The sequence below is a fragment of the Triticum aestivum genome, chromosome 7A (assembly GCF_018294505.1).
Source record: "Triticum aestivum cultivar Chinese Spring chromosome 7A, IWGSC CS RefSeq v2.1, whole genome shotgun sequence".
In the NCBI taxonomy this organism is placed as follows: Eukaryota; Viridiplantae; Streptophyta; class Magnoliopsida; order Poales; family Poaceae; genus Triticum; species Triticum aestivum.
Window position 1 is genome coordinate 352,970,789 of NC_057812.1, and position 22,342 is coordinate 352,993,130.

A 22,342-nucleotide genomic window follows, 5' to 3' on the forward strand; every position below is an offset into this window, starting at 1 on the left:
CTCGGGGGCCCCTCCTGGGCCTCCCGGGCCGGCGGCGGTGGCGAAGTGGGGTGGCGGAGGCGGCGAATGGCAGCACGCCACGTGGCGGCGGACGGGCGTGGCGGGCGTGTCCGTCGGTGCTGGTTTTGTCCGGCGCAGCGCGGTGGGTTGGATCTAGGGTTTGAGGAGGAGGGGATCCGGGATTTCGGGGAGAGGCCTTTATATAGGCATAGAGGGAGCTAGGAGAGTCCAAATGAGGTGCGGTTTTTGGCCACGTGATCATGATCGAACGCTCTAGGACATGGAGCAAAGTTTGGTGGGTTTTGGGCCAAATTGGAGGTGTGTTGGGCTGCAACACACATGAGGCCTTTTCGGTCCCTCGGTTAACCGTTGGAGTGTCAAACGAAGTCCAAATGATACGAAACTTGACAGGCGGTCTACCGGTAGTAAACCAAGGCCGCTTGGCAAGTCTCGGTCCAATCTGGAAATGTTTAATCCCCACACACAAAAGAAAGCTAGAAATGACCACCGGAGGAGAACGAAGCGCCGGAATGCAAAACGGACAACGGGGAAAATGCTCGAATACATGAGATGAACACGTATGCAAATGCAATGCACATGATGACATGATATGAGATGCATGACAAAGACAACAACACACGGAGACAAAGACCCGAACCTGAGGAAATAAATATAACTTAACGCCAGAAACGGTAAGAGTTGGAGTACAAATTGGGAAAGTTACATCCGGGGTGTTACAGGATGTACGGGGTGCCGGATGTCCGGGCTATCGGTCCGGATGTCCGGGCTCTGGATCCGGACGAACTCCGCGTGGAAGGTGGCAAATACGGGCAAAAATCGGAGGAATTTGTGGATGGAAAAGTGGGGAAAAGTGGATGGAAGGCTAGATCTACCTGCAACACACAACATTCACGGATCAAATCCAACAAAACTTCATCACACCAACAAATCACAAAAAAAATTGGGGCTATTTTTGTGGGGAATTTTCGAATTAGGGACAAAATCAACAAAAACAAGGCTAACAACACAGTGGGGAGGCTCCGAAATCGTGATCAACGTGGCTCTAGATACCAAGATGATGTAGGGTAGATCCCTAATCGACTGATCTTTCACGAAAGGAGCGGATCCCGTGATGAACACGAAGAACACAAGGGGGAAAACGAGGGAAAACATGAGAGGAAACACGAGAAAATCACTAAACCAACACGAAATAGTCATACATGTGCTAGATCCTCGGGTACATAAGAGATCACACAACCGAAGGACAACTAAGGACGATACAAAGGTAGCCGGTCTTCTCTGTGAGGAGGTCTTGATGTTCTTCTCCACAAGGAGGTCTTGAATCCAAAGGGATCTTCTCCGAAGAGGGGCCGCGGTCGGGAGTAGATCTGATGTGGATGAGAAATGCTCTATCTCTAAAATGAGCTAAACCAATGCTAACCCTAGAAAGTAGGACGAGGAGGAGTATATATAGTCTAGGGGGAGAAGGGGTACACAGGCCTCGGCCCTTCACTGTACGCAGATAGGGGAGGCCGGATGTCCGGGCGTCGGGCCGGATGTCCGAGCGTTTGCAGAGGGCCGGATGTTCGGGCTGTGGAGGCCAGATGTCCGGGCTGGTGAAGCTGGCCATGTTGCTCTCGGATTTGGGGGTGTCTGGATATCCGGGCTAGTGAAGCTGGCCATGTTGCTCTCGGGTTCGGGGGTGTCTGGATATCCGGGCTGGCAACCGGATTTCTGGGGGCTTGGTAAGGTCCGGATGTCCGGGCTGGCGAGGCCGGATGTCCGGGGCTTGTAGTGTCCTGGCGGCTGAGCGGCTATGGTGGGTGAAGCTCCACGGGCCGGACGTCCGGGGTCGTGGCAGGATGTCCGGGGCCTGGGAGGTGTCCTTGACTCCTTCCGTTGGTTTTCTTCATCCGTGAACTTGGGGGCTTGTACATCTTCACATACATCTTCGGCAGGATCCTTTTGATACCTAATCATGCACAACGTCTCGAACTTAGGTAGTAGCCATGTCTCATGCATAGAAAGTGGAAGTTCAGAGAGGAGTGAGTTCACCTTATCTTTGATAGCCTTGGCTCGGGCTCTTGTCATTGGTCCAAGTGGTGTCGTTGGAGGTGTAGGTGCCTCCATGGGGATGATCGTAGGATGCTCCGCATCAATGAAGCTATGCTTGCACGTTTTATGGGTGGATTAAATAGAGAAATTTAGACCATTATAGAGTATAAGGAGTATAATAATATCACTCGTTTATTCCATCTTGCTTGTAAAGCTAAACGTGAAGTGCGGGATCGACAGGCATTGGCGCGAACTAACTTTTCTACAGGTCGAACTTCATCATGGACACCACGTGCATCCTCTACTTCCACTACACCAACACATCCATCAGGTGCCAACTCCAGCCGTCATACAAGAAAGTAGGCACAACCACCACTATCTGCCAAGAGCACACCAGTCGGGCCTGCGCAGAGCTCTTCTTCTTCCATGGCATCAACAGGGCACACAAGTGATATTATTTATCGTCGTTGTAAGGGAAGATGACATTTTGCGACAGAATGCAAATCTCAGCGTGCAATGGTTGCTACTGAGGATGGTGGGTATGAGTCCGCTAGTGACTATGATGAAGAGAGTTTGGCTCTTATTACAATGAAGAACACGGTGGAGATGATTCTGATCCTGAGATGCAATACATGGCTGCTGAAGATGCTGACAGGTAAGAATGTTTAGTTGCTTAACGTGTTTTGAGTGTGCAGGTTACAGAAGCTGAGAAAAATCAGAGGCATAATTTGTTCCATACAAAGGGAGTTGTGAAGGAATGTTCTATTCGCGTCATCATAGATGGAGGGAGCTGCAACAACTTGGCTAGCATGGAGATGATGGAGAAGCTCTCTCTCACCACAGCACCGCATCCACATCCTTACTACATCCAATGGTTCAACAACAGACGCAAGGTTAAGGTAACACATACCGTTCATGTGCATTTTAGTATCTCTACATATGCTGATTATGTTGATTATTATGTGGTACCTATGCAAGAATGTTCCTTATTACTTGGTAGACCATGGCAATTTGATAAAAATTCTGTACACCATGGTAAAAATAATCAGTATACTCTTGTTCATAAGGACAAAAATATTACTTTGCTTCCTATGACTCCTGGTTCCATTTTGAAAGATGATATTTGATGAGGACATCAATACCATTGTTACACCCACAACCCCTGCTGCTATACATACTGGACCAATTACTAGAGCTCGCGCACGCAAATTGAATTATCAGGTACTTTTGTTTCTTGGTAATTATTCTCATGTTCATGAGAATATGATACTCCCTAAATTGGATACATTTGTTTTGCTTACAAATGAAGGGCCTAGCATGGATAAGAGGGATGGACACTGGAGCAAGACCAAGCATGGAGATGATGGCATGCGCAAGGGGATCAAGAATAGAGTTACAAGTGATGATTTCAGGACATTGAAACCACCATAAGGAGTGCATGAAGACTTGGATGCAATATACAACATGCTACTTCACAAATTTCGTCCAGAGGCTATTTTAGGTGCTGCGTCACCTTATTACTGGGCCAGGCCCTTGTATCTAGAAATACTTAAGTATATGCTGTTTTTAGAGTCCGTATGTGTGGGGAAACAAGAGATAGGGTTAGTTTCGGACCCCTCCTCCAAGGGCCACGAAATTCCCCTCTTCCTCCATATATACAGCCCTTAGGGTGTCGTTTAGACTTTGGGTTTTGTTTAGATTAAAAGTTCGCCATAGCTGCAACTTCACGTACTTCGTGTGTGTTCAACGACCAGACAAAGACGTCACAAAACCCCACCTTCATCAATAAAGCTTTCCTCTTATATTCGCAATATCCAGATTGCAATTTCAATTTCTTGCTTGTTCTTTGTTGCTTGCAAGAAATAGACCCTCGTGGTCAGGTTGATCATGCTCCGGCGTGGTCAATAACCTCTCGGAGTTGATTTAGCGATTGCTAAGGCATGACGTCCTCTCATGTTTGTAGTCGGATCGTCAAAGTCGACTTCCACCAAAACGATGGCCACCATCTCATCGACAGATCGGGCCCCTCACCTCTGTCAAGTGGTATCCAATTTCCAGGTTGCTCGGTGAGATTTTACAGCTTTTTGTAGTTTAGATCGACTCTGTTCTTCATACCTATAGCTCACAAAAAAGCCAAAAAAATTAGGGTTCGTTCATCCTATCCGAACCAATCTGAGCCTTTGCATAATCTTTTCTGTATTTGCTTTGTTGAATTTGCGGTTGCATCATCGTGTCAAGTTGCTCGTCTTAGCGTCTAGTCCTTTAGAGTTTCGAGTTCTGTTCATAGGTTGTCATGTCGCCGCTGCCATATATCACAACCGCATCATCATCATCGATGCTGCCATATACCACCTCCGCACCAACTTCATCGCCGCTGCCATATACCACCACCACATATTAGTCGCCATCACACCAATCTGAGTCCACCTGCAACATAAATCTGCCACCAGTCTGAGTTCCACCAGATTCATCTCCGCCACCGGTCCGAGATTCCACGAGATTCAACTCTGCCACCAGTCCTTGTCCGAGACCAGTAATTGTTGCTTTGTTTTCGATTCCCAGATCACGCGATACACCAAGTCATGACAGAGTAGGACTCCCCAACTTCCGAGCCATCCGCAAAAGAAAAATAGTTCCAGTTTAAAAAAAACTAAGTCTGGAAAATTCCGCCTAGGCAGTCTCAAAAAAATTGTTGCGGAGCGAAAAAAGAGACAAAAAGTGCAAAAAAAAGTGAAAAAAGAAAAAAAATCAGAGTGTGCTCCTCCCTTGTTTACGTGCATCGCCGTGATTTTGTTAGTGTTCTAGGCTCGTGTCTCTAGTACGGTCTAGCCTAGGACCAGCACAGTACCATCGTTGAGCATTTATTCAACTCTGCATATTTGAATTGATTATTGCTGACCCTTTTTGCTACCATATTATAAGCCTTCCCAGCTCCACATACATCTACATCATGCGTTTGACTCTCCCTGGTAATCGCTCTATCCAAGCTTTGAGAATTTTGACTACAATGGTTGCTGATCACCACCTGCTGCTTGGTAAGAACTAGTAAGAATTTGAGATCCACTTGACGGATTTGTGACTGTCCACCACACCATCACCACCACTTCCTAGTAGTCTGTAGGATCATATTCTTGTGTGTTTCTATTGCTGCTAACCATGGCAGGATCACAAGCCAACAAGACTGACTGGGAGAATATGACAAACAAAGAGTTACATGATAAGTTTCAGCAAATGATGAGTGGACAGTTGGAAGATGTGCTAATAGATTTGAAGAGGCCATTGAGAAGATAGCTGGCATTGAGAAGGCGTTCGAAACAAAGCTTGATAACAAGTTTAATGAATTGCTCGCGCGTCTTCCGCCGCCCGCTGCACCTGTTGCACCTCTACAACAACAACAACATCGTCTTCCAAATCAAGTGGGACGAGCACAGCACATTCCCATTGGGCCTAGTCAAACTTTTGGTGCTTTTGTACCTACTGTTGGTGCTTCTATAGCTCCCGCTGCTACTACAGAGGTGGAGGACCATTACGAGGATGAGGTTGATCAAAATCAGAACTCCGTGCAACCACCAGCACCACCACCACCAGGGCGTCCTCATGCATATCACCGCAACGGTAGGGCTGCACCACCACCTGAGGTACGAGATCATGACCATCTTCCTAAACTGAAATTGAATGTTCCACCATTTGAGGGTAGATATGTTCCTGATATATATCTTACTTGGGAGTTAGAAACTGAACAACATTTTAAATGTTTACAATATCCTGAGGAGAGACGTGTTCCTGCTGTTGTTTGTGCTTTCACTAGTTTTGCATGTGTTTGGTGGTCTGTACATTGTAGATTATATCCCATTCCAGCTACTTGGGTTGCTTTGAAAGCTGCTATGCGTACTCATTGTGTTCCACCTTATTATCAACGTGAATTACTTCAAAAATTGCAGCGCTTAAGACAAGGAAAAATTTCTGTAGAAGAATATTATTAGGAATTATAAACTGGCATGATTAGATGTGGTATTGTTGAGGGGAATGAAGTTATGCTTGCACGTTTCATGGGTGGATAAAATAGAGAGATTCAGACCAGTCTAGAGTATAAGGAGTATAATAATATCACTCGTTTATTCCATCTTGCTTGTAAAGCTGAATGTGAAGTGCAGGATCGACAGGCATTGGCGTGAACTAACTTTTCTGTAGGTCGGTCTTCCTCATGGACACAACGTGCATCCTCTACTTCCACTACACAAGCACCTCCATCGGGTGCCACCTCTAGCCGTGATACAAGAAAGTAGGCACAACCACCAATTTCTGCCAAGAGCACACCTGTCGGGCCTGCGCAGAGCTCTTCTTCTTCCATGGCATCAACAGGGCACACAAGTGATATTATTTGTCGTTGTTGTAAGGGAATAGCACATTTTGCGAGAGAATGCAAATCTCAGCGTGTGATGATTGCTACTGAGGAAGGTGGGTATGAGTCCGCTAGTGACTATGACAAGGAAACTTTGGCTCTTATTACACATGAAGAACACGATGGAGATGATTCTGATCATGAGATGCAATACATGGCTCCTGAAGACGCTGACAGGTATGAATGTTTAGTTGCTCAACGTGTTTTGAGTGTGCAGGTCACACAAGCTGAGCAAAATCAGAGGCATAATCTGTTCCATACAAAAGGAGTTGTGAAGGAACGTTCCGTTCGCGTCATCATAGATGGAGGGAGCTGCAACAACTTGGATAGCATGGAGATGGTCGAGAAGCATTGTCTCACCAAAAGACCACATCCGCTTCCTTACTATATCCAATGGTTCAACAACAGCAGCAAGGGTAAGGTAACACGTACTGTTCGTGTGCATTTTAGTATCTCTACATATGCTGATTTTGTTGATTGTGATGTGGTACCCATGCAAGCATGTTCCTTATTACTTGGTAGACCATGGCAATTTGATAAAAAGTCTGTACACCATGGTAGAAACAATCAGTATACTCTTGTTCATAAGGATAAACATATTACTTTGCTTCCTATGTCTCCTGATTCTATTTTGAAAGATGATATTAATAGAGCTAGTAAAGCAAAACAGGAGCAGAATAAGAGTAAAAATCACATTGTGGCAAAAGAATTTGAGAAACAAATGAAGACTAATAATAAACCATCTAGTGTTGCTTCTGAAATTAAATTGAAAAGTGCATGTTTACTTGCAACCAAATATAATATTGATGAGCTTGATTTCACAAAATCTGTTTGCTATGCATTTGTGTGCAAAGAGGCATTATTTTCATTCGACGACGTGCCTTCCTCTTTGCCTCCTGCAGTAACTAACATTTTGCAGGAGTTCACCGACGTATTTCCACAAGATGTGCCACCGGGATTACCACCTATTCGAGGGATTGAGCATCAAATTGACTTAATTCCCGGTGCATCGCTTCCTAACCGTGCACCATACCGTACCAATCCAGAGGAGACGAAGGAGATTATGCGTCAAGTACAAGAGCTGCTCGATAAAGGTTATATATGCGAATCCCTTAGTCCTTGTGATGTTACTATTATACTAGTGCCAACAACGGGTGGTACGTCGTGTATGTGTGTTGATTGTAGAGGCATTAATAATATCACTATTCATTATCGTCGCCTTATTCCTAGGCTAGATGATATGCTTGATGAATTGAGTGTCTCTACAATATTCTCCAAAGTTGATTTGCGTAGTGGATACCATCAAATTCGTATGAAATTGGGAGATGAATGGAAAACAACATTTAAAACTAAGTTTGGATTATATGAGTGGTTAGTCATGCCTTTTGGGTTAACTAATGCACCTAGTACTTTCATGAGATCAATGAATGAAGATTTACATGCTTTCATTGGACGATTTGTGGTAGTTTACTTTGATGATATAATGATTTAGAGTAGATCTTTGGAGGAACATTTGGAACATTTACGTGCTGTTTTTATTGCTCTGTGTATTGCACGTTTGTTTGGTAACCTTGGAAAGTGCACCTTTTGCACCGACCGAGTGTCTTTTCCTAGCTATGTTGTTACTCCACAGGGAATTGAAGTCGATAAAGCCAAGATTGAAGCTATTCAGAGTTGGCCGCAGCCAAAAACGGTCAGCAAGTGAGGAGTTTTCTTGGCCTCGCTGGGTTCTATAGGCGTTTTGTGAGAGATTTCAGCACCATTGCTGCTCCTCTCAATGAGCTTACAAAGAATGATGTGCCTTTTGTTTGGGGTACGGCATAGGAAGAAGCCTTCACGGTATTGAAAGATAAGTTAACACATGCTCCTTTCCTCCAACTTCCTGATTTTAATAACACTTTTGATCTTGAACGTGATGCTAGTGGAATTGGATTAGGAGGTGTGTTACTACAAGATGCTAAGCCTATTGCATACTTTTCTGAAAAATTGAGTGGGCCTACTCTGAACTATTCTACTTATGATAAAGAATTATATGCTCTTATTCGGACTTTAGAGACATGGCAACATTATTTATGGCCCAAAGAATTTGTTATACATTGAGATCATGAATCATCGAAACATATTAAGAGTCAAGCAAAACTGAACGGTAGACATGCTAAATGGGTTGAATTCATTGAGACTTTACCTTATGTCATTAAACAAAAGAAGGGTAAAGAAAATGTTATTGTTGTTGCATTGTCTCGTCATTATACTATGCTTTCAAAACTTGACTTTAAAATATTTGGTTTGGAGACCATCAAAGATCAATATGTGCATGATGCTGAATTTAAAGATGTATTGCAGAATTGTAAAGAAGGGAGAACTTGGAACAAGTTCGTCGTTAATGATGGATTTGTGTTTCATGTTAACAAGCTATGCATTCCAGCTAGCTCTGTTCGTCTTTTGTTGTTGCAGGAGGCACATGGAGCAGGATTAATGGGACATTTTGGCATCAAGAAGATGGAGAACGTACTTGCTACACATTTCTTTTGGCCAAAGATAAGACGGGATGTTGAGCGTTATTATGTTGCTCGCTGCACTACATGTTAAAAAGCTAAGTCACGACTCAATCCTCATGGTTTATGTATGCCTTTGCCTGTACCTAGTGTTCCTTGGGAGGATATATCTATGGACTTTGTTTTGGGTTTACCTCGAACAAAGAAGGGGAGGGATAACATATTTTTTTGTCGTGGATAGATTCTCGAAAATGGCACACTTTATACCATGTCATAAAAGCAATGATGTTGTTAATGTTGCTGATTTGTTCTTTCGTGAAATTATTCGCTTGCATGGTGTGCCAAATACTATTGTTTTCAGATCGAGATACTAAATTTTTTAGCCACTTTTGGAGATGTTTATGGGCTAAGTTGGGGACTAAACTTATTTTTAGTACTACTTGTCACCCCCAAACTGATGGACAAACTGAAGTAGTCAATAGAACATTGTCTACTATGCTTAGGGCTGTTTTGAAGAATAATAAGAAAATGTGGGAAGAATGCTTGCCTCATATTGAATTTGCTTATAATCGTTCATTGCATTCTACTAGTAAGATGTGCCCTTTTGAAATTGTGTATGGTTTCCTACCTCGTGCACCTATTGATTTGTTGCCTCTTCCATCTCCGGAGAAGGTTAATTTTGATGCTAAAGAACGTGTTGAATTGATTTTAAAAATGCATGAGTTAAATAAGGAAAACATTGAGCGTATGAATGCTAAATATAAACTTGTTGGAGATAAGGGTAGAAAACATGTTGTGATTGGACCTGGAGATCTTGTTTGGTTACATTTGCGTAAGGATAGATTTCCTAATTTGCGCAAATCAAAGCTAATGCCATGTGCTGATGGTCCTTTTAAGGTGTTAGACAAAATAAATGATAATGCATATAAACTTGATTTGCCTGCAGATTTTGGGGTTAGTCCCACTTTTAACATAGCAGATTTGAAGCCTTATTTGGGTGAGGAAGATGAGCTTCCGTCACAGACAACTTCATTTCAAGAAGGGGAGGATGATGAGGACATCAATACAATTGTTACACCGACAGCCCCTGCTGCTATACATACTGGACCAATTACTAGAGCTCACGCACGCCAATTAAATTATCAAATACTTTTGTTTCTTGGTAATTATTCTAATGTTCATGAGAATATGATACTGCCTAAATTGGATACATTTGTTTTGCTTACAAATGAAGGGCCTGGCATGGATAAGAGGAATGAACACTATAGCTAGACCAAGCATGGAGATGATGGCATGCGCAAGGGGATCAAGAACGGAGTTACAAGTGATGATTTCAGGACTTTGAAGCCACCATAAGGAGTGCATGAAGCCTTGGACGAAATATACAAGATGCTACTTCATAAATTTCGTCCAGAGGCTATTCTAGGTACTGCGTCACCTTATTATTGAGCCAGGCCCACGTATTTTCGAAATACTTAAGTATAGGCTGTTTTTAGAGTCCGTATGTGTGGGGAAACAAGAGATAGGGTTAGTTTCGGACCCCTCCTCCAAGGTCCACGAAATTCCCCCTCTTCCTCCATATATACAACCCTTAGGGCGTTGTTTAGACTTTGGGTTTTGTTTAGATTAAAAGTTCGCCATAGCTGCAACTTCACGTACTTCGTTTGTGTTCAACGACCATAGAAATACGTCACAGAACCCCACCTTCAGCAATAAAGCTTTCCTCCTATATTCGCAATATCCAGATTGCAATTTCAATTTCTTGCTTGTTCTTTGTTGCTGCAGGAAATAGACCCTCGTGGTCAGGTTGATCGTGCTCCGGCATGGTCAATAACCTCTCGGAGTTGGTTTAGCGATTGCTAAGGCGCGACGTCCTCCCACGTTCGTAGTCGAATCGTCAAAGTCGACTTCCACCAAAACGATAGCCACCATCTCATTGAAAGATCGGTCCCCTCACCTCTATCAATATTAATAGAGCTAATAAAGAAAAACAGGAGAACATAAGAGTGAAAATCAGATTGTGGCAAAAGAATTTGAGCAACAAATGAAGCCAAATAATAAACTATCTAGTGTTGCTTGTGAAATAAAATTGAAAAGTGCATGTTTACTTGCCACAAAGTCTGTTATTGATGATCTAGATTTCAGCAAATCTATTTGCTATGCTTTTGTGAGCAAAGAGGCGTCATTTTCTTTTGAGGATGTACCTTCCTCTTTGCCTCCTGCTGTCAATAACATTTTTCAGGAGTTCGCTGACGTCTTTCCACAAGATGTGCCACTAGGATTACCACCTATTCAAGGGATTGAGCATCAGATTGACTTAATTCCCAGTGCTTCATTGCCTAACCCTGCGCCATACCGTACCAATCCAGAGGAGACGAAGGAGATTATGCGTCAAGTACAAGAGCTGCTCGACAAAGGTTATATACACGAATCTCTTAGTCCTTGTATTGTTCCTATTATACTAGTGCCCAAAAAGATGGTACGCCGCGTATGTGTGTTGATTGTAGAGGCATTAATAATATTACTATTCGTTATCATCATCCTATTCCTAGGCTAGACGACATGCTTGATGAATTGAGTGGCTCTACAATATTCTCCAAAGTTGATTTGCATAGTGGATACCATCAAATTCATATGAAATTGGGAGATGAATGGAAAACAACATTTAAAACTAAGTTTGGATTATATGAGTGGTTAGTCATGCCTTTTTGGTTAACTAATGCACCTACTACTTTCATGAGATTAATGAACGAAGTTTTGCATGCTTTCATTGGACGATTTGTGGTAGTCTATTTTGATGATATACTGATTTATAGCAGATCTTTGGAGGAACATTTGGAACACTTACGTGATGTTTTTATTGCTCTACGTGATGCACGTTTGTTTGGTAACCCTGGAAAGTGCACCTTCTGGACCGACCGAGTATCTTTTCTTAGCTATGTTGTTACTCCACAGGGAATTGAAGTTGATAAAGCCAAGATTGAAGCTATTGAGAGTTGGCCGCAGCCCAAAACGGTCACACAAGTGAGGAGTTTTCTTGGTCTCGCTGGATTCTATAGGCAAATGTGAGAGATTTCAGCACCATTGTTGCACCTCTCAATGAGCTTACAAAGAAGGATGTACCTTTTGTTTGGGGTACCGCACAGGAAGAAGCCTTCACGGTATTGAAAGATAAGTTGACACATGCTCCTTCACTCCAACTTCCTGATTTTAATAAGACTTTTGAGCTTGAATGTGATACTAGTGGAATTGGATTAGGAGGTGTGTTATTACAAGATGGCAAACCTGTTGCATACTTTTCTGAAAATTTGAGTGGGCCAAGTCTGAATTATTCTACTTATGATAAAGAATTATATGCTTTGTTCGGACTTTAGAAACCTGCCAACATTATTTATGGCCCAAAGAATTTGTTATACATTCTGATCATGAATCGTTGAAACGTATTAAAAGTCAAGCTGAACTGAATCGTAGACTTGCTAAATGGGTTGAATTCAGTGAGACTTTCCCTTATGTCATTAAACACAAGAAGGGTAAACAAAATGATTTTGTTGATGCTTTGTCTCGTCGCTATACTATGCTTTCACAACTTGACTTCAAAATATTTTGTTTTGAGACCATCAAAGATCAATATGTGCATGATGCTTATTTTAAAGATGTAATGCAGAATTGTAAAGAAGAAAGGATGTGGAACAAGTTAGTCGTTAATGACGGATTTGTGTTTCGTGCTAACAAGCTATGCATTCCCTCTAGCTCCATTCGTCTTTTGTTGTTGCATGAGGCGCATGGAGGAGGATTAATGGGACACTTTGGCGTGAAGAAGATGGAGGAAATACTTGCTACACATTTCTTTTGGCCAAAGATTAGACGGGATGTTGACCGTTTTGTTGCTCGCTGCACAACATGTCAAAAAGCTAAGGCACCACTCAATCCTTATGGTTTATATATGCCTTTGCCTGCGCCTAGTGTTCCTTGGGAGGATATATCTATGGACTTTGTTTTAGGTTTACCTCGAACAAAGAAGGGGAGGGATAGCATATTTGTTGTCGTGGATAGATTCTTGAAAATGGCACACTTTATACCATGTCATAAAAGCGATGATGATGTTAATGTTGCTGATTTGTTCTTCTGTGAAATTACTCACTTGCATGGTGTGCCAAATAATATTGTTTCAGATCGTGATACTAAATTTCTTAGCCACTTCTCGAGATGTATACTGGCTAAGTTGGGGACTAAACTGCTTTTTAGTACTACTTGTCACCCACAAACTGATGGACAAATTGACGTAGTTAATAGAACATTGTCTACTATGCTTAGGGCTGTTTTGAAGAATAATAAGAAAATGTGGGAAGAATGCTTGCCTCATGTTGAATTTGCTTATAATCGTTCATTGCATTCTACTACTAGGATGTGCCCTTTTGAAATTGTGTATGGTTTCCTACCTCGTGCACCTATTGATTTGTTGCCTCTTCCATCTCCGGAGAAGGTTAATTTTGATGCTAAAGAACGTGTTGAATTGATTTTAAAAATGCATGAGTTAAATAAGGAAAACATTGAGCGTATGAATGCTAAATATAAACTTGTTGGAGATAAGGGTAGAAAACATGTTGTGATTGGACCTGGAGATCTTGTTTGGTTACATTTACGTAAGGATAGATTTCGTAATTTGCACAAATCAAAGCTAATGCCGCATGCTAATGGTCCTTTTAAGGTGTTAGAGAAAATAAATGATAATGCATATAAACTTGAGCTGCCTGCAGATTTTGGGGTTAGACCCACTTTTAACATTGCAAATTTGAAGCCTTATTTGGGTGAGGAAGATGAGCTTCCGTCGAGGATGACTTCATTTCAAGAAGGGGAGGATGATGAGGACATCAATACCATTGTTACACCCACAACCCCTGCTGCTATACATACTAGACCAATTACTAGAGCTCGCGCACGCCGATTAAATTATCAGGTACTTTCGTTTCTTGGTAATGATTCTAATGTTCATGAGAATATGCTGCTGCCTAAACTGGATACATTTTTTGTTTGCAAATGAAGGGCCTGGCATGGATAAGAGGGATGAACACTGAAGCAAGACCAAGCATGGAGATGATGGCATGCGCAAGGGGATCAAGAACAGAGTTACAAGTGATGATTTCAGGACTTTGAAGCCACCATAAGGAGTGCATGAAGCCTTGGACGAAATATACAAGATGCTACTTCATAAATTTCATCCAGAGGCTATTCTAGGTGCTGGGTCACCTTATTATTGGGACAGACCCATGTATTTTCGAAATACTTAATTATAGGCAGTTTTTAGAGTCCGTATGTGTGGGGAAACAAGAGTTAGGGTTGGTTTCGGACCCCTCCTCCAAGGGCCACGACATCCCCCCCCCCGCTTCCTCCATATGTACAGCCCTTACGTCATCATTTAGACTTTGGGTTTTGTTTAGATTAAAGTTCGCCATAGCTGCAATTTCGCATACTTTGTTTGTGTTCAACGATCAAACAAAGGCGTCACAGAACTCCACCTTGATCAATAAAGCTTTCCTCTTATATTCGCAATATCCAGATTGCAATCTTAGTTTCTTGCTTGCTCTTTGTTTGCCTGCAGGGAAACAGACCTTCGTGGTTAGGTTGATCGTGCTCCGGCGTGGTCAATAACCTCTCAGAGTTGGTTTAGCGATTGCTAAGGCGCGACGTCCTCACACAATCGTAGTCGGATCGTCAAAGTCGACTTCATCCAAAACGATAGCCACCATCTCATCAAAAGATGGGACACCTTTTCCTCTATCACTTGGGATGATTTTGAGAATGATGAACCACTTGGGAGAAGAAATGATGATGATCTCCTAGGTTGCAAGGCCACAGAACCACTCCAAAAAGAAAAACAAAGCAAAAACCAAATAAATCAAAAGAAAAAGAAAAGGCCAAAAACCAGGGTTTTACAACAGCGCATCCGAAGCGGCTCCTTCGTACTCCCCACCGGGGATGCTTTGTCCACACCCCCGGAGCAGCCCCACCGACGCCCCTGTCGATGGCCTTTGATCCTCTTCGCCGACACCTTCCTCAATCCTAGCGGAGCAGCTTCGCCGATGCTATCCTCAACCCTACCAGAATAGCTTCGCATATACCATTCTCAACCCTACCGGGGCCGCTCTTCCAACGCACAAGTCCACGGCCTCAGATCCGCTTCATCGCACTCTCATCCAACCTACCGAAGCAGCTTCTGATGCCCCGTCCATGGCCGCAGATCCGCATCGTGGACACCATCCTGAACCCAACCACCGGAGCAGCTTCACCGACACCCTCGTCCATGGCCTCATATCCTCTTCGCCCACACCATAATCCACCCTACCAGAGCCGCTCCACAAACACCCTACTCGACAGTTCTAAATCTCCTTACCGGAACCTGACAGCCAGCACAGCGTCATCACCCTTGACGTTTCTAACCTGATTCCCACTGTCTGGCAAGATGCCAAGCACCCACCATGGCCTAGGTACTTGTCACCTTTAAACCCGTCTAGCATCACCTGCCCGATGTACTTCAAATATACTAACAGGTCGCTATTACATGTTATGTAGCTGGTAAAAACTACAAGGACGATGTTTCTTTTGTATCTAACAGCTTGGCCAACCAAGATCCTGGACTGAGGCATTGCTATGATCTTGTAAGTTTCTCTCTCTCTCTCTCTCTCTCTCTCTCTCTCTCTTGTATTTTTGTGTGCCTGCCAGCATGCTTTGCTAGGATTTTTGACTAGTAATCCCTTTGTGCAGACAATGATTTCCACTATTGGCTGCTAAATTAGAGATGTAGACGTCATACATGATACTCCCTTCGTTCCTAAATAACTCTTTCTAGAGATTCCACTATAGACTACATAAAGAGCAAAATGAGTGAATCCACACTCAAAAATGCATCTATATACATCTGTATGTGGTCCATACTGGAATCTCTACAAAGACATATATTTAGGAAGAGAGGTAGTACATTACACAAAATTGTAGGTGGCATGTAGGAATTCCAGTGCACTACATTAGGCTCCCTTAGAGTGCCTGCTAGTCCAGCACACAGAGTCATGGCTAGTTTATGCTACGCACACAATCGTTAATTGGTGGTTTAGATATGCGCAAGGGATATGCAATGTATTATCATGTAGTGATATCTGAAATTAGCCGTGTCAACTTGCAGATAGGGTTACACAATGAAAAGTACAAGATGTATGTGGCAATTTCATGGAACCTCGCAAAACAGGAGAGGCATCGGTGAGCCTATACAGTGTGCTATGGTAGGTCACTCCGGCCCAGTTCTTTTGCAGGATTGTCCCAGAATTTGCCCCTCTCTGGCTTCTCCTAGAATCCTAACTAATTAGACCCGAACTAGATAGGATTTTAAACCAAATGGGGCTCAAAGATTCTGGGAGAATCCGGGTAGGGGTCAGATTCTGGGAAAAGTACTAGGACTCCATTGCAATCATCATGACATGTTATTTGTATGTCAGTTCTATTCGCCAAGTTTCTCAGGGACAGTTATTTCGAGTTATCCTAAGAAAATAAGCACCTTCAAATATAAGCTCCAGATAATAACCCAACCAGTTCTTTTCATTGCCTGCCTTTTCAGCTTATTTGTGGTACAATCAGTGAAAAGTCTAGAGTGCATTATATTTTGTAATTTTGTGCCCATATGAAAATTAATTTGACTTGCAAACATCACAAATTGAACCCAATGTAGTAATTAATATGATAGGAAAACAAACCATCAATATTTGCTCAAAATGAAAATACAAAGATACCATCTACTTGGCACAATCTACTTTGGTCAATGTCTTCCCTAGAGATCCCATTGCCTAATTTAAGTGAAGACATGACCTAAATTTGAACGAAGAACAATTATTTATAGAAACTCGATGGTCCAAGTGGCTGGTTATTATCATATAGCAGCACCACCTGAAAGCATCATATAGCAACAGCAGCTCTTAGCAACTCATCATACAACAGCAACTAGCAATTCATCATATACCGGCAATAGCTCATAGAAATTCATCAAATAGTAGCAGTGGGAGCAGCTCATAGCAATTCATCATATAACAGCAGTAGGAGCAGCTTATAGCAACTCATCATCATATAGCAGCAGCAGCGGCAGCTCATAGCAATTCATCATATAGCAGCAGCTCATAGCAATTCATCATAAAACAGCAATAGGAGCAGCTCATAGCAATGCATCATATAGCAGCAGTAGAAGCAGCTCATAGCAATTCATCATATATCGAATTAGAATGAAAATTTGGCAAAAAAAACCAGAGGAGATCCTTACCTTATTGGATGAGCTCATTGTCGGTGTCAAAACTGGCGGATCACGGGTAGGGGGTCCCGAACTATGCGTCTAGGATTGATGGTACCAGGAGACAGGGGACACAATGTTTACCCAAGTTCGGGCCCTCTCTATGGAGGTAATACCCTACGTCCTGCTTGATTGATATTGATAAATATGGGTGTTACAAGAGTTGATCTACCACGAGATCATGATGGCTAAACCCTAGAAGCCTAGCCTGTATGACTATGGTAATGAATATATCCTTTCCGGACTAACCCCTCCGGTTTATATAGACACCGGGGGGATCTAGGGTTTCCATAGAGTCGGTTACATAAGAAGGAATCTTCATAGTCGGTCGCCAAGCTTGCCTTCCACGCCAAGGAGAGTCCAATCCGGACATAGGTACAGTCTTCGGCCTTCATATCTTCACAACCCATAAGTCTGGCCCATGGATAATAGGCCAGACACCCGAGGACCCCTTAGTCCAGGACTCCCTCAGTAGCCCCTGAACCAGTCTTCAATAGCGAGGTGTTCCGCACACAAATTGTCTTCGGCATTGCAAGGCGGGTTCCTCCTTTAACGATCTCCAAGTGATGTATTCGGCCATTGGTTCCATGTCGCTCCCCTCGGCTTCTCCGCGTTAAATAACTTCGCCTCCCACGTGTCAAGTGAAGACGAAAGGTCAGGGTATTTTTGCGGATAACACCCCGCCCATGCAAGGGAGAGCGCCTATTAAGGAGATCGGATCCTAGATCCATTTGGCACCAAGAAGAAGGTGGCAAACGGTCATTGGAATGATGCCGCACTCCAAAGTGTCTTCCTAGGCACCAATTGTAAGGAGACTTGTACTCGATGCTCGACTTGGATAGTGCCAGAGTCGGTAAGCCATTGAACTTTGTAGGGATGTGGGTGCTTCGTCTTGGGCAATTGGAGTTTGGAGCAAAGTTCTTCACTTGCGAGGTTATGACAACTCCCTCCATCGATGATGACCTTGGGGGACCTTCCATTGATGCTGGCCTTAGTATGAAAGACATGGCATCGTTGGTCTTCTTCTTGGTGATGTTGAAGAGTCAAGACCTTGGAGACAACAAGAGCGGTACTTGAATCTTCATCGCAAAAGACTTGTTCCTCTTCATCATTCACTTGTCGTTGTATGGCTACTTGCTCATGGGTTTCCATTTCTCCTTCACTCATTGAGTCATAATTGCCGTCGTCATTGAGGATCATGGTCCGCTTGTTGGTGCACTCATAGGACTTGTGGCCTCGGCCTCCGCACGTGAAGCATTTGAAGGAACTTGTCTTGACGGTCTCATCGGTGGGGGTTGATGATGATGACACTCTCGGCTTGAAGTTGCTTGTAGTAGGATGACTTGGAGTGGTCGAAGTTTTCTTGGAACTCGACGTGTCGATGTTGGTTGTAGAAGGCTTGGTAGACGGTGTTGGATTCGTTGAAGCTTGGGTGTTGGAGAAGCCGTATGTCTTGGATGAGAACTTGGCATACTTGAAATCATCTTGTACATGGTGTTCCGCTTTGGTAGCTTGATGCACTATCTCGATGAGGTTCAAGTATGGCTGGAAGTCGGCGATCTTCTTGATAGGATAATTGAGTCCATTCAAGAAACATGTCATAGTTTTCTCATCATCTTCCGTGACATTGGCTCTTATCATGGCAATCTCCGTTTCCTTGTAGTACTCTTCAACGCTCTTGGCTCCTTGCTTGAGTAGTTGAAGTTTCTGGAAGAGGTTGCAGTTGTAGTAGGTAGGCACGAAGCATGCTCTCATGACATACTTCATTTGCGCCCAAGTAGTGATGGGTGGTTCATCTCTTGCCTCACGGCGCTCGATAACTTGTTCCCACCAAATGAGGACATAGTCTTGGAACTCAAGGGATGCCATCGCGATCTTCTTCTCTTCGTCATAGTTGTGAAAGCGGAAGATTTTGTCGACCTTCAATGCCCATGAAAGGTACTCTTCGGGATCGTTGCTTCCATTGAACTTGGGCATGATGAATTTTAGCTTGCGGTAGTGTTGCTCTTCATTGTGCTGGGGTCGGGGATGATGACGCCCATGTTAATGATGATTGTCAAACTCGTGTTGCTCTTGGCGATGAGGGTTGTCAACCTCATGTTGGTCTTGTCATGGAGGATTTCCATTGTCTTCATGCTCTTGGTGAACCTGATGTTGTTGGTGAGCTTGTGGAGGAACTTGTCAAGCTTGACATTGCACACGAGCTTGATATCGTCGTTCGTGAGCTTCTTCGCGAAGTGCTTCTTCATTGTCACGAGCTTGTCAGCCTCGATTGGCTATGGATCGACATGAATCTTGAAGGGCACGTTGCACCTCAAGTGCTTGAGCTTCCCGGAGTTGTTGTTCTTGGTGTTGTACCTCGGCATCTTGTGCATCTTGGTGTAGACACGCTCGCTCTTCCTCTTCATGTTGGCGTTGTCGTTGTCGCTCTCGTGCTAGCGCAAAAGCCTCTTGGGTTTGACGTTGTCGGTTCTCTTGAGAGTTAGTGTCGCCTAGAGGATTGAGGCTTGCTTGACGACGTTACGCGCGGCACGTTGAAGAGTGTTTGATATCAGTGTACTTCATCCGGAGAGGGTGAAGTCAGAGTGTCGACTTGAGCGGCTCCTTCTTGATGAGGACGAAGTGGAAGAAGAGCGGTTGAGAAACAAAGCACGAATCTCATCCATTCTTGCGTCGTTCTCTTGCTTGTGATCATCGATCTTGTGGTCAAAGTAGTCCCTTGTACGTTGCTCGGAGAGTTGCAAGTCGGCGGCGAGGTTGTCGATGCGTTCACTCATAGCTTGTTGCTCTTGATGCAAAGCATGTTGTGCACCAAAGAGGTGGCTCTAGGTGACCTAGGAGTTCATGTCGTCTTCTTGTCCGATGAAGAGTGGGTTGGTAGATGTACTTGGCCTATCCATCATTCCACGAGAAATATGTGTGTGAGAGAAAGAGAAGAACTTATACCAAATGTACCTTGACCGAAGTTGAAAGTTGATCAATGATCACTCCAATGTGGAACAAGGAAATAGCACAATTGGTACCAATTCTTGTCGGTTTCTCACACCTACACAAGTAAAAGCTTATGGTGGAGCTTGGTTAGGATGGTGGCACAAAATTTGATGCAATTGTTAGTGACTAGTTTGCAATGCAACAAGTAGACAAGCAATAAGGTACACGGAAACACACATGCAAAAGATAAGTGGGGTCGTGCAACCAAGGATGAACCAAAATGTGGAATCCATGAAAATGCTCTTCTTGCACAACACTAGAGAGACGCTAGCACGATTTCACAATAGGCGGATACAAGACTTGTGCACAACCTAGTAAGCAAAAATGCAACGACTTCTATCCCAAGTATGCTCTATGCAAGGTGTTTCTATGATATGATCCAAGATGATCTAGTATGACAATCTTAATGTTGTATGATGTTATGGTTCTTTCTTAAAAGCTCTTTGCTTATCTTTCCCTTTTACTTAAAAGCTTGTTTGGCTCCTTGTTGTTTGAGCTCTTTTCTGATGCAATGCTTCACGAACCAAGATAGCAATTGTGTATGCGATGACAACCTTGTGACACAAGAGATGATACCAATATATGCACCAATGATGTATGTATGCTATGGGAAGTATGATCACTAATGTGCATAAGTCTCGTTGCCGAAAATACTCAAAGGCTAGTCTCGATGGGTAAGCGACGTAAAGGAGTAAGGCTATGCTGTCTATCAATGTAATGGCAAGAATGATATGTCCAATATGATAGAGGCGAGGGTCCCGATCTTTCGATGACATGATAACTATCGATTTGGTGAAGTCTACTTTGACGATCCGACTAAAAACATGCACAATGTTGCGCCTAAGCAATCGCTAAACCAATCTCCCGAGTTTACTGACGATGCTGGAAGCACGATCTGCCTGACCATGAAGGTCTATTCCTGCACGCAATCGAAGAACAAGCAAGAATATGATAATGCAATCTGAATATTGCGATTATAGATGAAGTATTGATAAAGGTGGGGATCAGAAAGCGGTCTTAGTCTGGTCGTCGGACACAAATGAAGTACAAGAAGTTGCAATGGCTAATCCCAAGGAAAAAGCTACTAGATGGATCTACTTACATAGGAGCAAGGGGTGGCGGCCAAGGAGGTGGGAGGACGTCCCAAGGCAGCCTAAAACTAACCCTAGGTCGTACAAGGCTCATGGGCCCAAGTGGAGGTGATGCAACACCTTTGGGCTTGTAGTTTGACTCGGATTCTGCTGCAATGTCAGATTACTTCGTCCATAACTCGACTCTCCGGACGAATTTGAAGGTGAATCCAATTGTGTTGGAAAGAGCACGAAATCTACTTTCGAACAAAAATAGAATCACCCAATTCGGAGTCCGTATGAAAATGTTGTTGGCGTTTTGAGTCAAGTATGTCTGTGCAGTACGAATCTGAATCCAGAACGTGAGCGACTTGGACTCTATCTTCTCTTTGCCCAAAAGTGACATGAGAGGACTTTTTGAACAGCACCTAAACTTCTCTTTTTTCCCTTATCTTCATTTGTGGATTGTACAAATGTCCCATACACCTGCAATTAGACATGGCACAAAAGTTTGTGTAGTGTTTTTGTCCTGGATGACATAAATAAATTATTGCATAGTTTGCATTAGAAATCACCTCACAAATATACATGTATGCAATATTTTTGGTCGTATCCAAGGTAGTCATGTCCTCATCACAATACCAAGGTGAGTTTAGCGGTACTTGCTCATGGTATGGTGTCAAAATGGTGGCACGAATACCAAGATGTAGTCGAGGTGGTCGTTGTTGATGACGCGTCTGTGGCAAAGATGAGCGGCGGTGATGTTGATGTCGAACCGTACCTAAATAGCCGAAACACAACAGGACACGGAACCGCAACTCAAATTCTCAAAACTCGAAGTGGCAACATGTGTCGGAGTGCAAAACGGGTAAGCAATGGTGGAGGTATGCAGAAGTGGTGATGGTGTATAGTTGGTGGGTTGCGTATGCGGAAGTGGGCGGTGGTGGTGAATATACTGAAAAAATTCAGTTTCTTCAGGGAGCGTCGGACATCCGGGATGGGC